This window comes from Squalius cephalus (genome assembly GCF_949319135.1).
Source record: "Squalius cephalus genome assembly, chromosome: 23".
NCBI classification, from domain to species: domain Eukaryota; kingdom Metazoa; phylum Chordata; class Actinopteri; order Cypriniformes; family Leuciscidae; genus Squalius; species Squalius cephalus.
In genome coordinates, this window is record NC_137144.1 from 4,676,500 (window position 1) to 4,689,632 (window position 13,133).

The 13,133-nt window shown below is 38.9% G+C and overlaps 1 long non-coding RNA gene across 1 annotated transcript; it reads left to right on the forward strand.

The window, feature by feature from the left end:
- The first annotated feature begins 1,436 nt into the window (after positions 1-1,436).
- Positions 1,437-3,742, forward strand: LOC307151857. Its single transcript, XR_013819936.1, has 4 exons — positions 1,437-1,586; positions 1,851-2,004; positions 2,213-2,366; positions 2,476-3,742. It is a non-coding gene; the product is annotated as an uncharacterized lncRNA (long non-coding RNA).
- Positions 3,743-13,133: the final 9,391 nt, after the last annotated feature.

Consider the following 13,133-nt stretch of genomic DNA (forward strand, 5'->3'; position numbering starts at 1 on the left):
AGACGGATAATCCTCTTCATGTTTAACTAATCAAATTCTGTTGCATTTTATTGCGCCAGTTTGAAAAGGGCGGCTGAAACACTTAGCCTATACAGATAAATGCCCAACGCTGGTGTTTTTCTTTAAACAAATTCGTTTAGGCTTTAAAATAAATATTGTTTATGGGCTAATTAATGCCACAATAATTTGTTTATTTTATTGGCTACTTGTATTTTTCATTTTTGTTTTGCATTGAATACCATTGAATATTTGCATTGAATGCATTGAATATTTGCTGTGCACCGCAATGCCATCCTCCCATAGAAAGACACGTTAAGAGCCACCTATTTTCTTTATAATAAAGGGTTTCTGTGGAAGGACAACATATTCTTTATTACTGAAGCTTTTTCTTTATTATAAGGGTGTATTATTCCATTAAAAAAGTACTGTTTATAAGGTGACAATCCGTTATACATCTTGAAGATTTTTGTATTGTATTGTAGGCTATCTTCTGTTATAAAGACGAAGATTGACATTTCGTTAATTAAACAAAATAAGAACACAATGTTGTAAAAAATAAACAACTTAGGCTATGTTCTGTTAGATGTGTTTTGACTACTTTTTGTTTAATTATATCTCTATGTAATGAAGATGAAGATATAGCCTATTAACAAAAATAAATCTTATTAGGCCTATATAATATATCATATTAAAAAAAACATATAAAATATAAAAAAGCCTATATAAAATATATTTTCAAAAAAGGGCCTCATTGATTAATTTCATGATTGGGGGCTGCTACTATTTGCTTAAGCTTTTTGAACGTGTGATAAAGGCGCGATAGGCTGTCAATTTTATGTGGATAAAGGCATATTTTGTACATGACTACACATGTCCTTATAAGGGCAAAAAAGATGTCGTTTTAACGACATAACATCTCGTTATTACGAGAAAAATATGTCGTTTTAACGACATAAGATCTCGTTATTACGAGAAAAAGATGTCGTTTTAACGACATAAGATCTCGTTATTACGAGAAAAGATGTCGTTTTAACGACATAAGATCTCGTTATTACGAGAAAAAGATGTCGTTTTAACGACATAAGATCTCGTTATTACGACATAATTGGGGGAAAAAAATAATATGTATGTGGCAGCAATGCGTCACCGTATGTAATAACTAATCTGTATAGGCCAACATGTTTCTCAATTGTTAAAATACTGATAAATTGTGTATACTTTGAGTTGTTAAATTAATTATAAGTATATTATATGTTTATTGAAATTATATTAAAAATATTATATGTAATATTACAGTATAACACTCTTGGCTTTTTACTGAAATATTTAAGGTTTAAACATTTTTAAATTACCCCAGGCTGTTTCAGTGAGAAAAGTTCTATAGGGTAAATAATCAACTAAATGAGGTAGGCTACAAATATAATGTTACATTGCTTGTAGTTATAATTGTTTGAACTATTATGCTAACAGATATTGTGGTCAACAATATATTTTATTTATTCATTTTATTTCTCTAGGTCTATTTTTAGGTATTTGCCAGCAATGAGACTGACACCATACAGCAGAGTTATTCGTTCCACTTAAAGGTATTTATGCATGCATGTATATCTATACTTGTTTACTTATTAATGCTAAATGGTTCAGGGGCTCAACAACTTTAGGCATGCAAGTTTTTTTTAAACAAAAATCTCATTTTAACCCACTACCTATTATACATGCATAGCAGCAAATATAAATAACGACAAAAGCAATAGCCTACTTTGTGTGAAAAAACAACAACTTTTCAACCATTGTGGTTTACCTGACCGTTTTTTCTTTGTGAGGAAAAACTGTGTCTTTGTACTTTGCAGGATTTATAGGTTGATTATATCTCAAAAGCTCATCACTCACTTGACCAGTGGATTTGGATTTCAGCCGTGCAGGTCGTAGGAATAGACGAGATGGTGGAAGACAACTGAGAGTTCGTAGGAAGCGTCATAGGAAGCATAGGAACTCGAACTTGAGGTAGGCTATTCTAGACAAAACATACACATTTTTTTTAAACAAAAATCTCATTTTAACCCACTACATATTATACATGCATAGCAGCAAATATAAATAACGACAAAAGCAATAGCCTACTTTGTGTGAAAAAACAACAACTTTTCAACCGTTGTGGTTTACCTGACCGTTTTTTCTTTGTGAGGAAAAACTGTGTCTTTGTACTTTGCAGGATTTATAGGTTGATTATATCTCGAAAGCTCATCACTCACTTGACCAGTGGATTTGGATTTCAGCCGTGCAGGTCGTAGGAATAGACGAGATGGTGGAAGACAACTGAGAGTTCGTAGGAAGCGTCATAGGAAGCATAGGAACTCGAACTTGAGGTAGGCTATTCTAGACAAAACATACACGCTGATTGGTCGTTCTTAAATGAGCGCGGGCTGAATGAACCAATGACGCTTATCTATTTTTATTTTATTTGATATTCTCCAGCTGAATGCAGATCTCCAGATGCTGACCTGGAACTACAGATGTAGCCTACTACTGTACACCACACCAACCTCTCTGCTTTTGCAGATGGCTTATTACTATCATGTTAAGGTATTATAATAGCAAAACTGAGCACCTGTGACAGTTTTTTTTTTTTTTTTTTTTTTGGAATTGCAAACTTTTTTCTCTTTTTGTCTCCAACAACACAAGTTACACCTTTTTGGACAAATTTTGCATATATAGATTGCTTGGAATACAAACAATATTGCATGTCCGATTGAAATGCGAAAAGATTTAGCAAGTGTGAACTGCAAAAAAAACAAAAACAAAAATACATTAAATACGAATTTTACAAATCCGTTTGTGGTTCCTACTCGAATCGCATTTCTCAAAATCTTCTGAGTCTGACTGCTCTGGCCTTAGCTCTCTACGTGCAAGATTACGGAAATCCCAAAAATGCACTTAACATTAACGCGCGAGAACACTACGTGCTACTTAAGAGTCGCTGTCCATTTGCGAAGTCCTGAAAATGATATAATCGTATCCGTGAACGTTTAACCTAATAATCGTCATCAGATGTGTATTAGCAATCAAGACAAGTGTATATAAAGCACTACATGATTTACTATTACTCCAGAGCACTCGTAGATCTACGATGATTTACGATGATTTTGCGAAACAGACATATTAGTAATATATTAAAGGATTAGTTCAGTTTCAAATAAAAAATTCCTGACAATTTACTCACCCCCATGTCATCCAAGATGTCCATGTCTTTCTTTCAAGGTTTTTGAGGAAAACATTACAGGATTTCTCACCATATAATGGAGCAAATGTTATACCACGTACTGGACATTGAAGTACGCCACCCACGTACTAAGTATTTATTCACGTGAAATTTCTCGGTACTAACAACACATATGAGATCATTAAACGACAAATTAAACCCAATGTACTAATCGATTGCTGTACACGGTATTTAATTATTATTTGTTATTTAACACATATATCTACAAACTCCACTGTCAACGGTTTTGCTATAATAATACATCATAGGCTATAATACTGTATGTAATTATAAATGTCAAGGACATTTTGTACATTGAATTGCATTTGGTTGAGGCTTAGAAAGAATGCCTGAATGTGGAATGTCTGTGTATTTTGAGTGTAAATGCTTTTTTCTATATTACTCTTAGGGTTTGTATACAGAAGATTTAAAAATGTATTTGTAAATGTATATTTTGTATAAATAATAAAGCAATGTTAACTGAATGTGACGTGTGTTTAATAAATGATTACCTATACAGACTAATTTATCAAATAAGTGATAGATTTTTAAAACAAGTAGAAAATGTGTTTATAATAACGCAATTTACACAATTGAAATCAACATCCTTTTAACGTTAGGAAAGCAAACCAATTAGATCGATTTTATGTTGATTCTATAACGTAATTTCAACAACTTGAAATCAACATCGTTTCAACGTTAGGAAAGCAAACCAATTGCGTTGATTTTCCGTTAGTTTTGAATGGCGTGTCTGACGTTGATTCAACGTTAATTCGATGAGCAAAGTGATGCCGGATCAACGTCGGAGATCAACGTTGTTTCGATGTCACGAGAAACGTCGTTTCCACGTTGATTCAATGTCAGTTTGCTATCTGGGTTGTTTGTTCACCACCTGACATTTTGAGAGAATAGTTCACCCAGAAGTCAAGCCCTTCTTTATATGGAGCACAAAAAAGCTGCTTACAATTTATTTATTTTTTTTAATAAAAATTAAAGCATTTGACTAGAGAGCATTTGATATATGGCCAAAGAAGATGTCATCAACTCAGGTCTGTTTTCCTGATATAAAGATTGTATTTTAAATCCATATATCTGCTAAAAGTTTTTTTTTTCTTCAGGAGTAACTTACACTAGCATTAGATTAGCTTCACAGCTAGGACTAAAATCCACAATAAAAGCCACTGGATGTTTAATATACAAACAGATCTATATTTTGTAAACTGGCCACGAACGTCAATCACAAGCACATACTCATTTTAATATACTGGGCAAAGCACTTTTACATATTTATTTTATTTAAACACAAATCTAGTTAAAGCTAAACTGCCAAATAAAGAAGATATATATGATGTATATTCGCTGCACGTGATACTGTGCTCGGCTGATTGATGGCGTCACTGATTGCGCGTGACCGCGTCAACGGCGCGAACACTTCTCAACAGGCAGACACGAGGTAAGACTGAGTCGCTCTCCTGCTTTATGCATAAAAGGGCATTTGGTTTACACCACACCACAGTTATTAACACGATATTTCACGCATTTAACCTACTTTCAGCCATACAGACAACTGTATAACGTTACGTGTCGTTATAAAGCCTGTCGCAATCTAACAACTAACGTTACTAGTTTACGCGAGAACTGTCCGTGGCCGAATAAGTTAATGTTACATCTGATGTCAGAGGCAATAACATGCTTGAACAGTTATTTTATGATTGTATGTAGCTTCAGATTTACTGCGCCCGTGCTGTTGTAATCAGTGTGGACCTTCTGCAGTTTTAGATTAAAAAACTGTATTAATTATTATAACTGTTACAGCAGTTCTGCGATTGGCCGAACCACACTTTCACTGAGTTTTTCTGCGGCTTAAATCGTGAAGGTTACTTCGCCCAAAAATGAGATTTCTGTCATTAATTACTCACCCTTCATGTCGATCCAAACCTCAAATCTTCGGAACACAAATTAAGATATTTTTCGATGAAATCCGAGAGCTTTCTGACCCTCCATAGACTGCAACGTCATTACTACTTTTGAGGCCCAGAAAAGTAGCAAAGCCATCGTTAAAATAGTCCACGTGACTCCAGTCGTTCAACTTGAATGTTATGAAGCGACACGAATACTTTTTGTGCCCTAAAAATACTCGACTTTATTCAACAATTTACATGTTAGTCTATGGTCACGTGATCACCACTACGCATGCGTGATGCTGAGCAGGATCAGCCAATAATGAGCCTTGTGCTGACTTAGGGCGTTCTCACATATAAATTGTATTGTCCGAAACAGGGACAATGTTGCATTTTCTTCTTGGTTCTGTTCGCTTTCTCAAGGCAACCTTTTAAAGCAAACCAAAATGCGTTCACGTGCGAGTACAGCTGTCCTCTTATTGGTCAGCATTTCCTCTGCATCATCCATCAAGATGATTGACAAGAAGAGGTGCTCAGCTGTGATGTCTAATGTACAGATCAGACACTGCTGCTGTTTATATAGCACATTTCCCATTATGAATTAAAATATCATGTGGTTCGTTGGTCTGTTGGGTCGGATTGCTCTCACACCTCAAGCGAAACAGAGTTTGTTTGCAGTCGGGCCGAGACCATCTCGTTCAGGCGATCTCGGGTCGGTTGTTTTGGTGCGGATCCGAGATCGATTGCCATGTTCACATAAGCTTAAACGAACCGAACCAAGGGAGAAAACGCACGGAAACAAATGCTTCTTAACATTAAGGTTGAAACACTGGAGTCACATGGACTATTTTAACACTGTCTTTACTACCTTTCTGGGCCTTGAAAGTGGTAATCCAGGGGTTTTCCTGGGTCAGAACTGGTCTTCGGTGGAGCTGACAGACACTCATTTCTTGCCCTCCTTTAAAAAAAACCTGTGATTTTACATTTATATTTATGCATTTGGCAAACGCTTTCATCTAAAGCAACTTACATTGCATTTTAAGGTTTTTTTTTTTTTTCACATTCTTATCAGTTCTTGCTTTCCCTGCGAGTCGAGCCCACATGACCTTGGCCAGCGCCAGCGCTCCACTGCTACAGGAAAGCTGCATATTTACCACTGGATTTCATAGCTTTTTAAGATCAAATCCTTCTTTGTTAGAACTGATAATTATTTTGGTATATAATCATATAAATATCAAAAAGTAGAATAAAAAAGTAGCATTAAAAAGTTTATTTGAATTAAAAGTAAAATTTTCTACCATTATACAATTGAAAACAATTAGCATCAACTTGCTTTGAACTTTTATTTTCTGGTTTCACCTCAATCCAGTCTAAACTAAATTATTTTTTGGTAATTATCTACACATTGTCATATAAATAAAACTGAAAATACTGTAGTTTATTAAGGTTAAATCTTGCTAACCACTCTTACAAAAAAATGGGGTAAGCAAGCACACTTACTTTCTCATTTTAAGAGGTGTTCTCAGTAAATGATTTGTTTGTAACACTTGACGATGTGGTTTGATTTGATAACATTATTTAATGTATTAGGCTAACCAACATGAACTAACCATGAGCAATATTTTTTTTGACTGTATATATTTGTCAGCTGAATGTGTGGAACGCTTTTCAGAGAAGATAAGGCAAAGTTAAAACTGTCAATTGGGAGAGAGAGCAAAACCGCGCTTAGTTTGAAGATGGTGAGAGTACGCGTGACCGGGGCTCTCTCAATTTCAATTTCAATTTCAATTTTCAATTCAAATGAGCTTTATTAGCATGACTGTGTAACACAATGTTGCCAAAGCATCAACATATTATATATAAATAATAAAACAAACAAACAAAACATATATGTATAGATCATGTCATATAGTAAATATAAATAAATAGATAAATAAACACAATTTATCCTAATAAATGAATAAATACAGTGGGTCTCTCTAGAGAATTAGCTGACTCTGGCGTTGTGAATAGCTAACACATATTTAGCCGCTAGTGCAGCTGTACTATCATCTTCTCCCAGTAAGAAGAACATTTTCTCAGCGTCACTCAGTTCAGAGAATGATGGAATCAAGATTTCAAATCTGGGCAGAAAGGTTTCTCTTATACTGGAGTATCTGGAGCAGAAGAGCAGAAAGTGTTCCTCATCCTCGATGTGCTGTAGATCACAGTGTCTACAGATCCTCTGCTCTCTCTCTGTCCATGTTAGTCTACGTCTTCCTCTCTCTATCTCTAGATCATGGTCACTTAATCTGTATTTGGAGAGGATTTGTCTTTCTTTAAAATGTTTAATAAATAGATAACTGGCCAATTTAGTGGTTCTATTGAGGGTCGAGTAACATTGGAGTTTATTCTGGAGGGCAAAATGTGCTTTTAGTGCTTCATCATAGGTGTCTTTTAGATGTTTGTGGATTTGGTTAATGATAGGTTTGGGGTTGATGGGGAGTATAGTCTGATGGACGAGTTGGAGAGCGAGTGTGTTCAGAGGATGAGGTTCTGCTGAGCTTTCATTGGCGAGGAGGGCTTTATATTGCACTGACTCTGGGTCAGACTGATGGAGGTGATGCCAGAACTGAACACATCTCTTCTGGATCTCGATGTTCAGTGGGTACAGGCCCAGCTCAGCCCTGCAGGCGGCAGTGGACGTGTTTCTGTGAACCCCGAGAATATTTTTGCCAATTTCCAATTGTAATTTTTCTACTGATGTTTTATCCCAATTTTTACAATTTAGTACTGGTCCCCAAATTTCACATCCATATAAAATTATTGGTTTTATTATTGAATTATATAATTTTATCCAGGTTTTAATGGGTCATTTTAAGTGTCCACATCGTGACTTTATAGCATAGAAAGCCCTCCGAGCCTTTTCACCGAGTGTTTTCACAGCCAGACCGAAGCGTCCCGAAGCGCTGATGTCGATGCCCAGATAGCTGTAGCTAGAGCTGTGCTGCAGAACATGGCCTTTATACATACATACATACATACACACACACACACACACACACACACACACACACACACACACACACACACACACACACACACACAGATAGCTGTAGCTAGAGCTGTGCTGCAGGACATGGCCTTTATACAGGAACTGGTGTTTGTGTCCCTGAGATCGGGCTTTCTTCTGGAACACCATGACTCTGGTTTTGTCCAGATTGACTGTCAGGGCCCAGTCGTGACAGTATTGTTCCAGCAGGGCCAGGCTCTGCTGAAGGCCCTCAGGTGTGCGGGACAGCAGGACCAGGTCGTCCGCGTACAGCAGACATCTGACCTCTGACCCCTGTAGAGTGAGGCCGGGCGCAGTAGAGCTCTCCAGCGCTGATGCCAGATCATTGATGTAGATGTTGAATAGAGTTGGGCTCAGACTGCAGTAGGGCTGAACGATATTGACAAAATTTCATATCTCGATTTTCATGCCAGATATCTCGATATCGATACAATACGATATGACTACGTAAGTACTAAAAAAACAATACATTTAGAGTTTGTAAAATACACACTGATGTCTATGGAAGAGGTAATAATAATCCTTTCCATTATAATTCGACACGTTTTATTCATATCAGATACACATTGTGTAAGTAACTTCAATGTTTACTCTATTCCCCAGTTCACCAGCCACTTACTTTTCAGTATTTCGGGAGAAGTGGATGAATTCACGTGTTGTAAACATAGAGGTTGTAAATCCAACAGATCCGATTCTCTGAACTGCGTCTGCGGCACAAACTAACACGGCAGCGCCCATCGCGCATACAGCTCAACTAACGCGATCGTTATAAAGGTGTTTAAACAACAATATACTTCCACTTGCATATATTTGACAATCGGAATATCAGATATTTCATGCCATTGCTAACACATTTGTGAATATTCTGAATAAAAAAGGAAAAATGACATAAAAGCAGATCATCATTCATTCAGCGCTGTTGCTGCTGCGGTGTGTCACGTGACAAGCAATGACGCGTCACCATGGAAACGCCGCCCCCCCTCTCACAATATAGTTCCCACGTCCCTGGTAGTGTGCGCGCGCTGACTTTAGCGGTGCATTCAAGGGCACTCGTAAAACTGATGTTTGTTGTGACTGCCAGAGTTGTATGCAGGGCGAGCGCGGAGAGGGGAAATATATATCGTCTATATCGTTGCTTTTTTCGATATTAATATTTTGAAAGTTCATATCTCGATATAGATACGATAACGATATATCGTTCAGCCCTAGACTGCAGCCCTGCCTCACTCCACGGCCCTGCTGGAAGAACGCGGTTCTGTGGTTACCGATCTTCACCGCACTTTTGCTGTTGGTGTACAGAGATTTTATAATGTCAAATGTTTTTCCGCCGATGCCAATTTTTAGGATTTTGTACAATAGACCATCATGCCAAATTGAGTCGAATGCTTTTTTAAAGTCTACAAAACATGCGAATATTTTCCTTTGTTTGTCGTTGATGTTCTTGTTGACTAGAGTGTGGAGGGAATAGATGTGGTCGGATGTGCGGTGTTTTGGTAAAAAGCCAATCTGAGCTTTATTTAAGATGTTGTGTGCTGAGATGAGTGAGACGATGCGTGTGTTGATGATACTGCAGAACAGTTTTCCCAACACACTGCCCACACTTATCCCGCGGTAGTTACTGGGGTCGAGTCGATCACCGCTCTTAAATATGGGGGTGATGAGTCCCTCAGACCAGATCTCAGGGAAGTGTCCAGACCAGAACACCAGATTAAATAATTTGGCTATTGCTTGAATCATGCTGGGACTGCTGAGTTTAAGCATTTCGTTATTAATGTGATCTTGTCCACATGCTTTCTTTAATTTAAGATTTTTAATATGTTCTAATATTTCAGATATTGTTATTGATTTATCTAATGGATTTTGATAATTCTTAATAGTTTTTTCCATGTCTTCTAAAGTTTTCTTTATTTTACTCTGAGGCTGGTTGAGGTCGGCCGGCTCAATTTTTTGATACAGATTTTCGAAGTAAGATTTCCAGATTGTGCCATTCTGGAGTGATATCTCTAATTTGGGTTTTTCGAGTTTTTTATATAAGTTCCAGAAAGTGTTTTGATCTATTGAATCGTCAATTTCTTCAATTTTAATTTGAAAATATTTTTCTCTTTTTTTCCACAGAAGTGTTTTGTACTTTTGCAGACAGTCTGAGTAAGAAAGCCGTAATGTCTGGCTGGACGGATCTTTGTGCTTTTTGTTAGAAAGTCTCCTGAGTTCTTTTCTGAGACCGGCACATTCATCATCAAACCAGACATCCTTTCTCTTTCTCTGTTGACTGGTTCTATGCTTGGTTTGCTGTTTAATATTAGATAGAGTTATCAATGTTATGAATATGTAATTTATGTTTTTTGTTGCTAAATTTATTCCATTAATATCTAAGGTGAAATCAGTGGACATAAAGTCACCTAGCATTTTTAATATAGTAGGGCTGTTCATATTTTCTCTGAATTGTTCTGAGTTGGATTGATTCCACTTGAGTTTCTGTTTCAGAGGAAACAGTTTTTCAGGTTCAGGTGGAGAAGTTTTGGTTATTTGACATGGGGCTTTCAGATAAAGCACAGTTTGGCAGTGATCGGACATCGGGAGCTGAGGTCTGACTGTGAAGGCATTAATAAAGCTTTGATCAATATCTGTTATTGAATAATCAACCACACTGGTTCCTAATCTGGAGCAGTGAGTGAATCTACCTAATGTATCTCCACGAGTTCTGCCGTTAATAATGTATAATCCTAAACCTTTACAGAGTTTCAACATGTGTTTTCCACTATTGTTCACTGAGGTATCATAGCTGTTTCTCGGTGTGATATTCGATGAGGGATGAAACGTGGTGTCATTGGGGATGTGGTCATTATCTACAATATTTACATAATCAATTTCTCGCCCTGTTCTGGCGTTTAAGTCTCCGCAGATGAGGATGTTTCCTCTGGACTGAAAGTGTAAGATGTCAGTCTGTAATGTTGGGAAGCTTTGCTCTTCGTAATAGGGAGAGTCATGAGGTGGAATATAGACTGCACAGAGGTAAAGATTAGACTGATATATGACGGATTTCACTTCAAGCCAAATGGATGATTTTCCAGTTTTAGCAACTTTAATCGAATGTTTTAAATCATCTTTGTGCCATATAAGTATTCCACCTGAGTCTCGCCCACATTTAATTTTAGAATTTTTTGATGAAGGAACCATAATTTCCTTGTATCCTATTGGACAATGTAAGGTCTCATTACTACGACACCACGTCTCATGAAAGATACAGATGTCCATGTCTGTTACACTGCTGAGTAAGTCTTGGTCTGCAGTCTTATTACCAAAAGTAGAAGAGTGCAGACCTTGTATATTCCAACAACTGATTTTAAATGATTTCATGGATAGGTGTGTGTGTGTGTGCTATGCAGGTTATGTCCTCAGTCTGGAGCAGATGACGTTCAGTAGATGTCGTATCTGGTTGAGTTCAGCAGCTGCAGGGTTCTGTGGTTGTTGAGCGGCCTCTGCGTAGCTCTTGTGTAGTGATGGAGGTCCGGCGGTCCGTCTGGGCTCTGCTGGAGGACGAGGGCTTCTTGGTGGCTGAGAGCTTCGCCTGTTATCGGAGTTTCTGCTGTTTCTTGCTGTGTTTCCAAGGGCTGTGCTTTTCAGCACTCTGGCAAAGACTTTCACTCCTTGTTTATTGAGATGTACATGGTCATACATATGATGAGGCTGTATGTCTTTGTGATGGGCGAGATGAACATTAGGGATGAGTGCGCAGCTTCTGGAGAGTTCCACATTATTCCCGTGGATCACGTGGATCGGCACATCGGTGCGTGGCAGCAGTGTGGACAGAGTTACTCTAGCGTCTGGGAAGCGTTGTGTGGCTCTGATCGCCACCTCTCTCATCATCGGAGCCACACGGCCCTTCATGGCCCTTAAATCATTCGTCCCTGTGTGGATTACGATGTGCTTGTAGTTTTCATGTTTACTCTCAGACAGGATCTGAAAAGCACTTCTTGTGTTTGGGCACCAGATTTTCTTGGCTCTCATGTTTGGTAGTAGAAGTCTCTCATTGACATATTTCCCATTAGAGTCAGTCAGGATAAGAGCATGTGTTTCTCCCGGGTCCTGTGCATAGGAGTTGTGGATCTGGGGTGCTGGATCAGTCGAGCAGTGAGGCTCTTCTTCCACTCTCTTCTTCTCTCTCTCTCTCTATCTCGCTCTCGCTCTCTCTCTCTCGCTCTCTCTCGCTCGCCCTCTCCCTCTCTCTTTCTCTCCCTCTCTCTTTCTCTCTCTCGCTCTCTCTCTCGATCTCTCTCTCGCTCGCTCGCGCTCTCTCTCTCGCGCTCTCTCTCTCGCTCTCTCTTTCTCTCGCTCTCTCTCTCTCTCTCTCTCGCTCTCTCTCTCTCTCTCTCTCGCTCTCTCTCTCTCTCTCTCTCTCTCTCTCTCTCTCTCTCTCTCTCTCTCTCTCTCGCTCTCTCTCTCTCTCGCTCGCTCGCGCTCTCTCTCTCTCTCTCGCTCTTTCTCTCTCTCTCTCTCTCTCGCTCTCACTCTCTCTCACTCTCTCTCGCTCTCGCTCTCTCTCTTGCTCTCTCTCGCTCTCTCTCTCTCTCGCTCTCTCTCTCTCTCGCCCTCTCTCTTTCTCTCCCTCTCTCTTTCTCTCCCTCTCTCTTTCTCTCTCTCGCTCTCTCTCTCGCGCTCTCTCTCGCTCTCTCTCTCTCTCTCTCGCTCTTTCTCTCTCTCTCTCTCGCTCTTTCTCTCGCTCTCTCTCTCTCTCGCTCGCGCTCTCTCTCTCGCTCGCGCTCTCTCTATCGCTCTTTCTCTCTCTCTCTCTCTCTCTCTCTCTCTCTCTCTCTCTCTCTCTCTCTCTCTCTCTCTCTCTCTCTCAGGCCCGCAGATGGCACTGGGGACGGGGGGGACATGACCCCCCCAGATTCATAGTGACCCGATCCGTCCCCCGCCC